Genomic DNA, 15,247 nt, shown 5'->3' with positions numbered 1-15,247 from the left:
AAAACACAACAAATAAAAAAAAAAAAAAAAAAAAAAAAAAAAAAAAAGAGGCACAATTATAACAATCCTGGAGAGTCTGTTTTCTTCCCAATCTTGTATATCCCATGTATTTGTATAAACCTATAGACTCCGTACGCCTTTGGTAGCTGTTTCCTCTGCACAGCATGAACTCATTTCTTTCACTACTTTTTGCCACTTTCTAATTGTATTGACAATTCCCACTGTGCTTGTATTGTCATCGTGGTACAAGAAAGGACAAATAATATTTCCCTGGTTGGTCGTTGCTGCAAGTCCAAATGTAAGTTCCTCACACAAAATCTGGTGTAAAAATAGATAACTTAGTTTAAATGAGAATTGATACAAGCCTTTGAGGACCCTCGGATGAGAGATAGCACGTAGGGGGATTGAACCAAAGAAATTCCGTACTGCTACAAGGACATAGAAATGGAGCTGTGACCTTCCTCTCTCCTCTGCTCCTGCTGGTTTACCAGCTTAGGGGTTTGTTGTGGCATGTTGGAAAAAGGCTTGCAGAGGGTGGCATTTGTGGAGCTGATGTTCTGGGGCCATCTCTGCCTTGACCCTCGCCACCTGCTCGCCTGCCACGACGGGGCTGTGCTCAGCCGTGCCCGTGGTCCTCGCAGTCGCAGGCCCTTAGGTCCGTCCCTGCAGAGAGCTGCCTGTGGTAATTCTGCAGTGGCCGCAGATGCTCCTGCTGCTCAGCAGGAGTCGATCTCTGATTCCCTTTTACTGCTTTTGAAATTCACTTTTGTTATGAGTAGATATACTTTGGTATTATCTGCCTGCAGCCCCAAAGCAAGAGATCTACAGCTAATGCATTGATTTCTAATGATGCAAGTAGCTTGTGGGAGAGGGAAAGGGAAATGGAAGGAAGAAAACCATTATAAGGCTTTTGTTTACAACCTGTAGGAATTTCTCTACAGTCAGGGCCTGTTATGAAAGAGAAGTACAAACAGATCTCTCTGTTCCTGTCATATTTTAGCCATGGGCTTATTATTTCTTCTTAGAAATGGCCTCATTAATCAAATGTTCTGGGAGTGCATGTGATCAGTGGTATCAAAATCACTAATCGTGATTAAGAAGCAGTGAAAATTCATTTTTGCCTACAGTATGCTAGACCTTACTTACAGCAGAAGACATTTTCCCCATCTCCTCCTTAGCCCTAAGCCAAACGCTGGCAGTAACACCAGGCATCTGCAGGTTCCAGGAGAGGGGTTGCCAGTTCCAGAGATGAAGACCAAGAAAAGCTTTTCCTGTGGGCTACATCTCAAGGCACTAGCAAAGTTTGAAATAACGTGCAACAGTTACTACAGAGAGACAAATATTTGGGATTAGTTGTTGCACCCAAATTCAGCACAGCTTACCAAGCATCGGTACCGAGCCCAAACCGTGGCACTGACCAGAGGGTGTCCTGTTCCGCCCCTGTCTACGTGGGTGCTTACGCTTGAATGCTACAGCTAAATTGCTTTAACCAGCTTTAACTTACTTGGATCAAGCAACTAACAAACATACAAGTGGGGGAGGAATACAAGGAATTAAGCAATTCACGGCAAAGAAAGTCATCCCTCTTACGTACTTCCACCAGCTTCCCTGCCCACCCGGCGTCTGCACCAGCCCTCAGCTCTCGAGGGGCTGCAAGGCTGACCAGGCGATGGCAAGACACGTGGAGCTCCCTGGGCGACGGGCGCATTAGAAGCTCAAAGCATCATCATTGCTAACCCTCCCACGCCTAAATCCCACCACAGCTGCCGCTTTCATCTGCCCTGCCCAAGATGTGACACAGTCGAGAGCTGATTCCTGATCAAACGCCGCACGGCACGAAGAGGCTCGTTACGTGGGGAGGCAGGCGCGGTGGCTCTGGCTCTGTGCAGGCTGACGGCATTCGGAAGAAAACTGCTGGAAGGGGAGGGGCTGGAGAAAGTGGTTTTATACTTGAAAAATGATAAAACTTTGATAACTTCAAGCCAGCTCAAATGGCAGGCAGGCAGCTCAGACAAACGTATAAAACATCAAAAGCCACAGGATGGAGAGCTGTGCCTGAGAGCTCCAAATATAGCTTGCCGCAATGTAATTCATTCCTAAAGCAGAAAGGAGAAACTTCGCCATAACATGTTGTGTTGCAGCCCCGTTTCCACATGTGCTGTGGGCCAAGATGAAAAGGATTGCAGAGACCTGTGCGTCACTCTAAGTGATTAAATTAAAAACCCCAGAAAAATTAAATGTGTGCATAGTAAGTTAATAGAGGATATGCTCAAATGTGCTAAAACATTTTGCAGCTTGCTAAAGGGAAAAAGAAAAAAAAAGCCCCACCCCAAAACCCAACATGTGAAGACTTTGAAATTATGACAAAGATAGAAAGGATATATTTGGAATTCAGTTTTTGTAGTTCATTGTATAAGGTGTTTAATTGTTTTATTTGCAGTTACAATTTAACTATGAGGGGGATTATTTGTTGCTTCTTGGATAAACAGGGTACAACCGTTCCTACAAGAGCAGCAGGCAGCAGAGAGAGCCTTCCAAAAGGATAAAGCTTTGCTTCTGGAAAAGCAAAACTCCTCCCGACAGCCAGCGGGAGATGGAGGCCTGATTCTTATCGCCACTTAAGCACATGCTCAGTGGGAGACTTGAGTCCTCTCGACCTCAATTACTTCAAAAAAATAAATCAGTGGAACTTGAGAATGCTCTTCCAGCTCCTGTGCCCTGAAAGGTGCTTGAGTGTTTTTTCTGAACTCATCCCCCAGCCCTGAAGAAGGGACCTCAGCGGTGCTGAGTGCTGCACAGACCCTCGCAGCCGCCCGCAAAGGGGAGAGTCCCCTCTCGCGCAGTGCTGATTGCAGCTCATTAGCGGCAGCAGACGCAGCATTAGCGGAGAAGAGCTCCGGCACTGCCCGACAGCAGCAGGAGCAGCAAGGAGCTTGATACAGGACAAGACACCCTATGGCACGATAATTATACATTTGGCTTTTCTGGAATTACCAGCTAATTTATTCCTTCTGACTTGGGCAATTCTTTTCAATAAGCTGTAAATATTACTGATTCATCCGACTTTCATTTCTGTATCATTAAACAGGAGAAGGTCTTCAGATAAGCAAGTGGGTGTAGTAAGAATCTCATTATTAGTCAATGCTAATTAATGTCCACTTAAACTAATTATTAACTGGGTTTAATAATTTGTAATTCTGATTTCACTAAATAAGCAGAAATTACTACAGGGAATGCTCAGCCGAGAACTTGATTAACCATTTGTTGCATAGGTCTTTTTTGTGAATTGTGTGGCACTTGACAGTATCCTGTATGTTGTTAGTAAACAGCACTTCTTTGCTTATTTATATCTATCTATAGATATAAATGTTATTAAACTGTTATTGAACCTAAATTAAAGGTTTAATTAGGCAGTTTAAAACACTGCTGTGTATTCATCTCAACCCAAGAGCCTACCGTAATGAGGACAGTTTCTCAGGGCTTTGCCTGAAGGAGCACCAGCCCTGCAGGACTGGGACGCCTGTGGGAGATGACAAACCTTCAGCATGAGGTTGTGGCTTTGGGGCACTCCCAACAGTCACCCAAAAAGTCCACCAGAGACAGCATAAGGTGAAAACCAGCCAAACCAGTTTTGGATCTGTGTATGCTTTCTAAAGAAGTTAGGACATAATTCTTTTTCTTTCTTTGTAAAAAAGAGGTCTAGCTGACTGCGGTCCAGACATGTGTGCTTCTTGCATCCCACGGGAATCCTCAGCCCAGGGCTCAAGAGAGCAGGGTTCTCCGGCCACTTTTCCCAACAGACAAGTTTTCCTCGGAGATGGTTTTCAGAAGAGCAAAACTGCCCAGATAGGATTGAACTTGTGTTTCTAGAGCAGCCTGAGCATTTCAAACCTGGTGTGCAAAGCACCAAGGCGTTGTAACAGACCCAGGCAAGATGTCGTAACAGCTAGATTATCTTCACAGAAGCCATTAAGAGCACATAATAGGGAATTAGCAAGCTTTCATCAGCAGTGTGGGGATGAGGAATAAGCGTGCACCTAATCTCTAAGCAGAAAGCTTCTACAATGAGCCTTTCTCTTTCTATTGGTGTGATTGTTAAATATACAAATTATGTGAAGATAAAAAAATCATTAAAATGCAATTATTTCAGTGATATAAGTTTATGGCTATATAAGTACATTAAAAGACCAACTTTGTAGGTCTTTATGTGCTTAATAAAACTGAATAATTTGCCAGAAAAAAATCCTTGGTGGCAGTAGCAAGTAAATTTTGTATCGCCATTTGACTTCAAGCGTACTCCAGGTATATAAAGAAAAAGGGTTACTATATTTCAAACCACATGTTTCCATATTGGGATGAAGAACGACAATTCTGGGGCAGGAAAAAAAAAAGCGAATGATGTGTAGATTATCTCTCCCTCACAGCACGGTCTGGTGTTGAAACTATTGCCAATGGAGAGTGCTCAACCAGGATGGAGAAGGACAAAAAACTCCCCAAACCACACACTGTCATCGACAAATTCTCAGGTGAAAAAGAACCATTTCAGCATCACCACTGTGTTGAAAAGGGCTGAACTGTACCGGGTACTTCTGTCTGGCTCTGTTGTTTCACAGTGGCCAAAATGCCAAGCTGCTCCCTGCAGTGTTTGGGAAATCTCTGGAACGTGGGAGTGCAACGAAGGATGACACTCCTACAGTGGGTGGAAGACTGAAGAAGATTGTTGATGCTCCCATTCATAATTCTTTACCCATCTTTTGCTTGATGAGGAAACCTGATAGACGTAAACCTCCCTCGGTCCACCCCACATTGCAGGGTCTATTCAAAAGGGTGTTGGGCTTTTGTGTGGAGACCTGGAGATCTGATGGGCTTCCAGCATGGCGGCTTCACCACTGACCACGTCCAGGGGATGAACTGACTTGTAAAGAAGATAAACAAATACAACCGCCAACTGAAGCCGTGGCACTCATCTGTGACGAAGGTGCTCTGAGCTGGCTGGAAGAGATTTCTCTGTTAAAAGGTCCCTGGGGACTGGGGCTAACGTGAAGCCTGTGTCCACCTTCAGGGACCACGTTGTGTCCCCAGGAGGGCAAATGCAGCAAGCGAATGTAACTCTTGCCTTTATTGAGTGAAGCAGAGGCACATGGCAAAAGGAAAAGTGCAAAAAGTGGTTTTGTTTCTCTAAGTTTTGTTTCTCTAAGTGGCATTTTCAGAGAAGGTGGCTGCAAGATTTCATTAGCTGTTAATCATTTAGTGAACAGAATGGCATTTCCAAGTCAAACCTAACCCAGGACAAATAAATACATTGTGGTGAGGCTACAGCTTTGTGTTCATCCTTGTATGAAAAGGCAATTATAAAGCAGTCACATTGCCTTAATCTATAAAATCTGCAATTCACTATCATTAGTAGAGATTAAAGTGTGTTCCCTGGTCATATTTTACAGAGCAACACCTACCCTGATATTTATTTCTACAAACAAATGTGTGTAAATATAAGGATCTGCCTCTTTGCGGACAACTGGAGGAAAAAGAGGCAAATGGAAAATGATGGAAAACTAGAGGAACATCAGTACAGTGAGTGTTGCAAGAATCCTGAAAGAACACACTTCTCTTTAAATGGAAATGGGATAAAAATCTGCACAATCAAGCCTTTCTCATTGCTTTTCCACAGTGTGCTGACGCTCTGAGGAATGAACAGTTCAGATCCCTCCAGAGCCCATGAGCTAAGCTGCACCTCCCTAGCACCGGGCTCGCTTTCCATTTTAATCCTTTTTCATCCTCCTCCTCCCGGGATGAAAGGGACGAAAAAGTTCTCTAATCAGATTCATTCGTTACAAGTAGAAGTTGCTCATATGGGGCCCTATTTCTCTAGAAAGAGGTTTCCTCTGTGAACATGTGTCTCACTGTCAGTACAGCCATTAAAAGACCTTGTAGCACAATAGAAAACATTCATTGCGAAATCCAAATGCTCATTAAAATACTGAAAGGTGCTTAACAATCTGCAAGTGCATATGTAATGGTATTTCTTGCACGGGCTCTTCCAGTGTCAACTCTGAAGATGGTCTTATCTTGGCTTCTCATTATCCTCCAGCAGCGAGACCTCTCAGGACGTTCACCCCTGAATGCAGGAACTTTCGATGGCAGATGTTGATCAAGGACATTCTTCCCAAAGGAATCTCTGCCAAAAACTAAAATAGGAATTTTGTTGAGTTTAGACATTTAAGATTATCCCCAGTCTTTTTATTTCTCTCCCTATCTACTAATTCTAGCAGGTCCATGGAGCAGGGTCAGGATCTGGCCAGGAAGCCTGTCCTGTCCTCCCGGGGTGCCCAGGTCCTCCTCCCCGTATCCCCTGTCCTGCGGAGGGGCTGCCCAGGATGCAAGGCTTCAGGGAGCGTGTTTCCCCACCTAGCTCATCTTTGACTTCATATATTAATGAGGCCAATAAGGCCCAGTGCTACGAGTGATATATTGCATGTCCCAATCCTTAGGGATTAGGGGACTTTATGGTAAAACAGATTATTAGTTAAACATCAGTGTGTTTGTGGTTGAATAATTGCTATACCTGAAATCCTCTTCAATCAGCATCCTGTGCTGAAAATGCCATGCATCATAAATAAGGGGGTTTAGCCTGGCTCTTTTGCAGTGGTCCCTGGAGACAGTGGAAGGAATCAATAATAAATTTAAGACCTGGCAGGTTTCAGGCTGCTTGAGCTCCTGAAATCAGAAACCCCCATCACCTGAGACACAGGCTATACAGACAAGCAAATGCCAATGAAAATGTTGTTTCCACATTCATTTAACCTGAAGATAAAAGGTACAAAAGGCTGAGATTAATGTCCCACTTCTCACATCCACCCTTGCAGGTATACAGGAGATGCAGGCTGAAAAAATTATTTGCAAATTATGATTATTTTGGCTTGTCCGCAGAAGATAAATGTGCTCTGTACAAACCCAGACAGCCTGCCAGGCTACGTGCTGATGGGGACACAGCTGAGACGCAGAGCAGCAGTGTTGTGCTTTCCGCATGCTTTAGAAAGGGCTGGGCACCAAAAAAGCCACATTTCCAAGTGCTTGGGAACTCAGGCAAGTATTAGATGTATATTTAGCTTCATCTCCACAAGTAGACTGACAGCTTATTCAGGAAATCTCTTTAGGCTTCAGTGGATGAGACCAAATACACATGTGGAACACATGGAAATACCAAAGCAGTTGTGTTTAAAGGCACAAGAGGATCTGTGTGCGTGTGCGCGTATGCATGCACGCACTGTGTGAGTGTCAGGGTGTAAGTGAGTATATAACAGAGATTTATCATGTATGACTGTTTATTGGAAAGAAGAAGAAAAATGAGAGATACACTTAAGAGTAGCTGTGGATCAATAGTTTTCTGAACAATAATTTTGTAGAAAAAGCGTGTGGGTCTACGTATGTGCCGATAAATGGGAATTTCAGCTGAGAAAGTATACTCTATTTTTTGTTGTAACAGGTACCCGTTTCTGCCTCGATTTATTTTACTTCATGCTATTTGTGGTGTCTTATACCTGGGAGACTATCATTCAAAACTCTTTTCTAACGGGAACACTTTAATTCTTAAAATAACACTTCTAGCTCTTCTGCTAGGAAATGCTCAGCTGCTCGTCCGTTCACCGCTCCCCTCTCCCGCGAGCTGAGATTTGGGCAGCCCAGAGGTGCTCTCCTCCGCTGCCGGCAGGCTCTCTTGTGCAGGACACGGCTCTGAGCCGGGCGAGGGACGAGCGGCCAGACCCGAGCTGCGCTCAGACGCGTGTCCTTCTCTGGGCTCGGTGATGGGGATTATTGCTGGGAAGCGTTTCTCTTGCATACCCCGTAAATTGGCATGTTAGGGACACATCCATCCCTGGCTAACCCTCCTCTGCAGTCGCTGGCTAGGGACAGGACCCTGGTTTAGAGATTGCCTTTCCTTGTGCCTTCCGTGAGAGAGAAGTGTGTTGCCGAGCCCAGGGCAGTGCTTTGGGCAGGTATTGGAAACTGCAGCAACCAGGAGCTTCTCCATTAGTGCCTTCCTGGGAGGACAGTGGTTTCTAAGGGCAAATCTGCCAAGGGACTGTGCCCCGGGGCTCAGCCACGGCACCGAAGCCCGTCTCCATCCTCTGCTCCCAGCTAACATGGCGCAGGGTGCCTACGGCCGGCGCAGGGTTGGGTTTTGCCGTGTGGGACGGCACTGGCAGGAGGGGACGGCGTGTGCCCAGACCACAGCCCCTCTGCCCTGCTCCGGGGTGGCCCCTGGCCCCCCCAGCCCCTGCAGCACTCGCGGGCGGCCGGCTGCCAGCAGAACTGCTGCTCCTGACTTTCCTCAGGAACTGACGTGATTCAGTGCATCCCAGAAGCTCACCCAGGGATATTATAGAAATGTCTTAACCACTGTAAGCTATTTTAAGAATAAGGGGAAAAAATATGAGCTATGAGATACTAGTGTAACTCCTCCGAGCTGTAACCTTGCCGGGTAGGACCAAGGTTGCAGCACGCAAGCACCGAGAGTCCATTCAGCATTGCTGGAAGCTATTTCCTATTCCTCTTTTTCTCTTGCTGATTTATAGTATTGCTGAGGAATGAACTGTTAAAAGTAAATCAATAAATTGCAGCGAGGCTCCCTGTGGCCAGCAGTAGCTTTTTGTCACGTTGCAGCGTGAGGGCATGCGGCAGCCTCGGATTAATTTACATGCCTGCAAACCCACCGGTGCGATCCCCAGGAGCCGGGTGCTGTGCAGGGCACTCGCTGCTTTCTCCGTTTCATTCAGAACTCTTCTGGCTGCGGCCATGTGTGCTCTGCGCTGCAGGTGCCAGCGGAGACAGCAGAAGAGATCTGAAGGCATCTGGAATGGTGCTTCCAAAAATACCTTATTGACATTAATGGGCCAGATCAAAGCAAAAAGGGTTGGAAAGCAGCCCAGATGAAAGAACGCACAAAAGGTAGAGTAAAATCAAGCCAGTTAGGGATGGAGGAGAGGAGCAGGCAGGGAGGACCCCAGTGAGCGTGGGGGATCCATACCAGGAGTCAGCCGAAGTGAGTGAAATGCGAGGATGGGATGAGGCAGAGGCTGGGAGAAGCATCTTCCTCCGTGGTGTATCTGCTGCTGCCATTTACCTGCCACTTTCCAAGGGTGGGGACAGAGGTGCTTGGCAAAAATTAGTCAATAATTTCTTCTTCTTGGAGTCCACCTAACTTAGGGTTAAAAGGCTGCTTTAGCCCAGCTCTCCGGCAGTGTCAAAAGCCCAGCACCAGCACAGAGGGGCTGCCTTTCATCTTTTCAAGCGTCCAGGTATCCTCCAGAACTCCTTTAACCACTTTTCTAGCCTCATCACACTGAGAAGATGGTCCACAGTGCTCGATGCCATGTGTTCAGCAAGGGTGTTGGGATCCCAGGGGCTGTGGAATATTTATAGGAAATTATACAGCTGGTTGAAAGTTTGCTGTTGCTTTCCCCCCACCAAGAAATTCTTGTCCTTTTTAAACCCCAAGCAAAACAGTTTAAATAGATCAAGACTTGCTTCCAACATAGCTTGCAGTGTGACTTTCCCCAAAATAGAGGACATTATTTCAAAATACATTATGCCGTGTTGTTCGTGCAGATTCTTTCCCATTGACAGGCGTCAGCCTAGACAGATCATCCTCCTGCTCCCTCCCGGTCGGCATCAATCTGCTCTGAACACGGCAGCGCCGCTGAGGCTTTGACCTTCACCAGCCTGCGCTCCCCAGGCAGTAACTGCAGAGCTTGCCAGTCACCTCTGAGCAAAGCAAATGCCATCTTCATTTCAGAGATATGGAAAGGGAAGAACAGAGGGGTTAATTTATGGCTGAACACGCTACTCGGCACCAGAAATTCCCACACGTGGTCGGCTCAGGCAGGTACCGCTCAGACCTACATCTCCCGAACCGCAGCCCCCCAGGGTCTGCCCCGCTGCCAGGGCTGCGGGTGCAGCTCAGAGCAGGCGGTGGCACCTTCGAGGGGGAGCAGACATTTGCTATTCCCAGTGTTGGAATTTGAGTATCTCATTCTGGGGACTTAAATGCAGTTCAGGCCAAGCTATTGCTGACTTTCTCCACCCAGCATGGTTTTCGTTTCTGTCCTCCTTGACTACTTGAATTTGACAGCTCTTATTCATCCTCTCTCTGCGGCCAGCAACCTTGGCATTCAGCTCAGTCCTGTTCTCCCGAGGACGGTATTAATTAGACGCTAAAACTGTCGCCATGCTACTGTGGCAGAAAACCTTTGCAGCCAGTGACCTGTGCTCTCCCGCCGCTCGCGTGGCCAGGCTTTGGCACAGAGCTGGGCACAGAGCAAACCGCGCCGCCGAGCTGCACCGACGGCCATCCCTGCTGACCGTCCCAGGTACAGCCGTGAGGGTGGTAAAGGCATCAGCAGAGCGGGCAGATAAGGATTTTGCAAAGATCTCAGAACAAAGGCAGGTGCTGTTAGTGGCTGAGCCCAGTGCCGCTGTTCACCGGTTTATTTGTGCTCAGAGAGGGTGAGCCCCAGCTGGGGGATGTAGCTGAACACACACAGACCGTAACGCCAGTCCTCCGTCCCCAGAGTTGTTTATTCAGGTTCACCAGTTGGGCTGACTTTAGCCCCTGTTTTGATCTATCACAGCTTACTTGAGAATTGCAAATCTAAATGGAGTTTGAGACTTACAGATCTCATGATAATGAATGCTTATATGGATTTTTCAAGTTGGAGCTACTTTTGTATTCCTTTCGATTAATAACAAGTGTATGATTTTTAGCAATACCATGCTCAAATCCCACACTTATTTCCACCTTTTTTAAAAAAGTCAAGGAAGGCTGTGAAAAGATTTTCATTCTTAACAACATGTTTCTGTGACATTTCAGCTCTTCATATCTGTAAGATGAAAGGAAATGCTGAGCCATATTCACCTCATTTTGCTGCTTGAGAGGGGAGCTTGATTTTGTACACAAGCATTTTGTTAAATGTACCAAAAAAGAGGCAATCCAAGGCCTTACCTCATTTGAATCACAGTCCAGAGCAAAATCATATTGTCAGTTGGTTGCAAATACAATAGCGAGTAAAAGGAAGGCGGGGAGGGGTGGTATAAAAGAGCAGGCGGAGACCTCCTGGCGGGGCTGTTAGTGCCTCCGAGACTCTGTCCTGCTTTGCACTTTCTGCCTCATGCAGTAACAAACTCGATCCATCCTGCCGAACTCAGTTAAGATCATAAGGGACATTGCGGCAGAGATCACAGGGAACGAGGGCCAGCTGGGGAACAGACACCAAAAACTGCGTACGAATGAAGAATTTTCATTTCCAATTTCATAATTGCCATAAAAATAGAACAAGTTCGGACATCTGAGGGACTTACAGTAGCCTTATTGCTTACCATGGGCAACCAAAGAGATTATTCCATATAACTATGTTCCACTTGGGTTGTCTGCCTTTCTGTATTTTGGAACTATTCAGAATTTTTACCTAGCAGAGTACTTTAACCTTTCCTACCTAGTGCATTTGGAAAATCAGTTGGCTACATTTCACAAGCAAAAGACTTTTTTTTTTTTCCCCAGTTCTTTGCAGGTTTTCCTCAGTTCTTTGCAACCTATATGCATGCAAACTTGTCTCTTTGGTCAGTGGATGTATGCACATGCATGCACATACCAATCTGTGCAGAGGCTAATGCAGGTGCAAAGCATTTGTGTGTGGAAACAGAACACATCTTGAGGTAGCAGAGTTGGAGGAGGCACACTGCGAAAGCAGTCTGAGCAGTCTGATCAGAAAGCAGTTCACATGGCATCAACTTTTTGTGTTGTTTCACAGCTCACTGAGAGAGGCATGAACCTCATAAGGCTCAACAAGTCTTGGAAATATAAAGACAAAGCGCTCTCTTTCCTCCAGCAAGATGTTGCTGCTATTTAAGGTCTATTATCCTCCCTCTGCTCACACATTGCTACCATTAGTGTTATAAATGGGCTGGGTATACAGAGAAGAGGAGAGACCCCCAGGGTAGCAATTACTAGAACTGAATTGTCTGATGCAAAAGGCAGCATTACCCTGGTGTAATTTGATCATAAAATAAATTGCATTGCCCATAAACTTGCTGAATGGTAGAGTTTCCCCCACTGTTGTTTCCGTGCATTTGGAGCCAGAAGTACCGCAGGGAAATAGCCCAGCTCCGGCCTGCTGTGGCCACAGCCGCACTGAGACTCCAAGGAAAACTGTCACGGAACATGAACAAATGAATATTCATAATGAGATTAAAGTCATCTTTGACATGGTGCCAACGCTCATCTTCCCCGAACAGGCCAGGATGAAAACTGTGTGGCAAAACGTACCTAAAATCTTGAGCAACAGCTCTTGGGTCTCTTGCAGGAAGGTATCGTCCCTTGGGGGTCCGGCGGGCTGCTCTCCTCCTCCTGCCCCCAGCCCCTCCAGCACCTGCCCCCGAGCCAGAGGGGAGCTGAGCACCCCGGGGGCCAAATCCTGCTCTGCACTCAGAGACCCTGGCACTTCCCCACCAGCCCCCCCACCTCCCTGGACCTCATACCCAGCCTGGGTCCCCACCTAGCGAAACAGGCGCTCAAATTGTAGACTTGATTACAGGTCTCTTTGTTAGCCAGGTAAACAACAGATCTGATTACAGGTCTTCTGGCAGGTAAATAACAGGCAATCATACCTCTCCATAACGTGATTCTGGAGCTGTTGTAATTTCAACAGGTTTGAAGCGGGTCAGGGTTTGTATGGGGAACCTGCAAGGAAAAAGCAATAAGAAGTGGTGTTTATACACCAGGATGCACTGATAGTGAACCAACGTCTTATTTGGTGCTAGGAGACATTGCTATATTTTAGATTAAACTGAAACTCCAATTATTTGTGGTTGTCAGAAATTCCTGTGTATAAAGCAAATCTGCAGTCTGGGCAGAAAGCAGGGTGGGAGCTGTACCCGATGCTGCCTTCTCCACTTCTTGGCTTTTATGGCTGTGTATTGCTGTAGATAATATCTGTGAGAATGCTAATTGCATCTTTAGTACACTGCTACGTGGTGATCAGATACCAAGGTGATAAATAGTAGGGGCTAGAAATGAATAGCTGCTGTAAAACAGCAGGCTTTTTAGTGCAAGGCTGGGCATGCTTTATCTTGTATCCATAGTATCTCTCTAAATTTTTTCTGTACTTTTGTAAGAATCCAAAGTAGCAACCAGATTCTTGTAAAAAAGGGAAAATGCACCCCGGACCCCTGGGGCTGAGGCTGTAGGCTGCTCCCTCTGTCTCCCTCCTGTCCAACCACTGGGAAATAGAATAAAACAGAACAGAACAGAACAGAATAGAATATTTCAGGTGGAAGGGACCTACAAGAAGGGTGGCTGAGGCACCCTGGCTGCCCCCCCCTCCAGCCCTTCCAGCCCCGGCTCCCAGGCACCTTCGGGTGCTGCAGAAAACTCCCAGTGTCCCCCCATCTCCCTGCATCTCTTTCTCCAGCTGCTTTGGACATCTTTCCCCTTGCTCCAGCCACCCCCTTCCCACCCCCCCAGTACAGTGGGGGTCCCCAGCAGCGCAGACACTGCTGGAGCCTGGCCGGAGGTGGGTGGCACCGCCGGGGGGGACAGACCCCAGCTCAGGGACCCCAATTCAGGTGCCAGGGTGTCTGTCAAGTGAGCCCCTCTCCTCCTGTCCCAGCTGGGCCCTGCTGCGCACTGGGAAACGTGAAGCCAGGGGATGAGAAGTTGAAGTAGTTTCCTATCTACTTTTGAATTTAATCAAATTCCATAATTTAAAAATATATTTTGTATGCCAATTCCTATTGGGGGGGCAGCAGGTTTCCATTTATGGCCCCTAGATCTATCTTAAACCAAGGATGTCTGGACTCTTGATTAAAAATCAGAGGAAGAAGCCACAGCAGCAGCAGGGATGAGGAATCGACTCTCGGATATGCAGCGGAGCTGTGAGGCTGACCACGTAACAACCCCATTTCTTGGAAGCAATATGAAAAATCACATAATGCAGCAGCAGAGAGAAAAATCACAGTCCATGGAGAGATGTAAATTCAAGAAGAGCTTGATCTCGATACCACTTGATGGTGAGATTTTTAAGTAAAAGCAGTCATTGTTGATGAAGTTTTGCTGCAAGCCATGAAACAGGAGGGTCAAGAGCTTGCCAGGAGAAGACATCATCATGAATAAATAAATAAACTTAAGTGAAGACGAGAGATCTAAAGCATCTGAAATTGCAATAGCACTGATCACAGGGCTTCACTGCCGTCCGTTTGATGTGCCAGTATAATTCTAAAATGGGAACGGCCTACAAATTGCAGAATATGGATTTGCGTAAAGAACTAAGTCATGCATTTGAGAAGATCACACATTTTAATTACAAATGACTCTGGTATCTATAACTGCCTTTTCCAGAGCAGGTAGAACTATGGTACTGAGATTTTATTGTATAACGCCTAAGTTTTACCCCCCAAAATGCCCACTGTGCAGCACACTAGCTTGAATGTTAACGTTAGGAAATCCATCCCGCTCCCCTCTGATGTAGCCCCGGCCTGACGTGCTGCTCTCAGGGACCTGTCTTCTGCACTGGAGCCCTTCTTAGTGGTGTTGGTGCTGCCGGGGCTGGGACGGAGGGGTGGGATGGATTGGAAAGGCTGTCCGCTGCAGCGAGGAACAGATTTAGCTGACTGAGTGTACAAGGGGGAAGGGAAAAGACTCATTTTTAGGAGTGCTTTCGGCAACTTTTCCATCAGTGCTGCTTCTTCCCCTGGCTCACCTCCACGTTCATTTTGCTTCCTCACTGCTCCTGCCAGGCTGGCAGAAAGGAGAGAGCTTGGGCAGGCGGCAGAATGGCTTATTTGAATGACAATAGCAATAAACTGTTACGTTTAACATTAAAACTGTTTGTAATGCAGGAATGAAGGGAGTTCAAAAGGGATCTTGGTACCATCATACAGCTGCTAGAAAGGCCAGGGGTTTTTTCTTCTTTCTAAATATTCCAAGCGGAGGTGAAGGACCAGAGGAGGATGTGGGCAGGAGTCCAGGACAGCGACATCCCGAGCCCGACGCGCGGGTGCAGGATGGGCAAGGCCCGATGGCAAACTTCACCGGTGCCCAGCCCCAGGTTCCAGCAGCGCTTTCTGTCCCCAAAACTGCAGCTTTCCCTGACAGATACTCAATGTTACACAATACTTAATTTTCTTCTTTTTGATCTAAAAAAGCTGCTGGTTTGGGGGACTTGCAAGCACAAACTTTGTATTTTTTTTGAGGTTT

The sequence above is a fragment of the Haliaeetus leucocephalus genome, unplaced genomic scaffold (genome assembly GCF_000737465.1).
Source record: "Haliaeetus leucocephalus isolate CR32 unplaced genomic scaffold, Haliaeetus_leucocephalus-4.0 Scaffold68, whole genome shotgun sequence".
Lineage (NCBI taxonomy): Eukaryota > Metazoa > Chordata > Aves > Accipitriformes > Accipitridae > Haliaeetus > Haliaeetus leucocephalus.
This window is presented reverse-complemented; position numbering follows the sequence as displayed.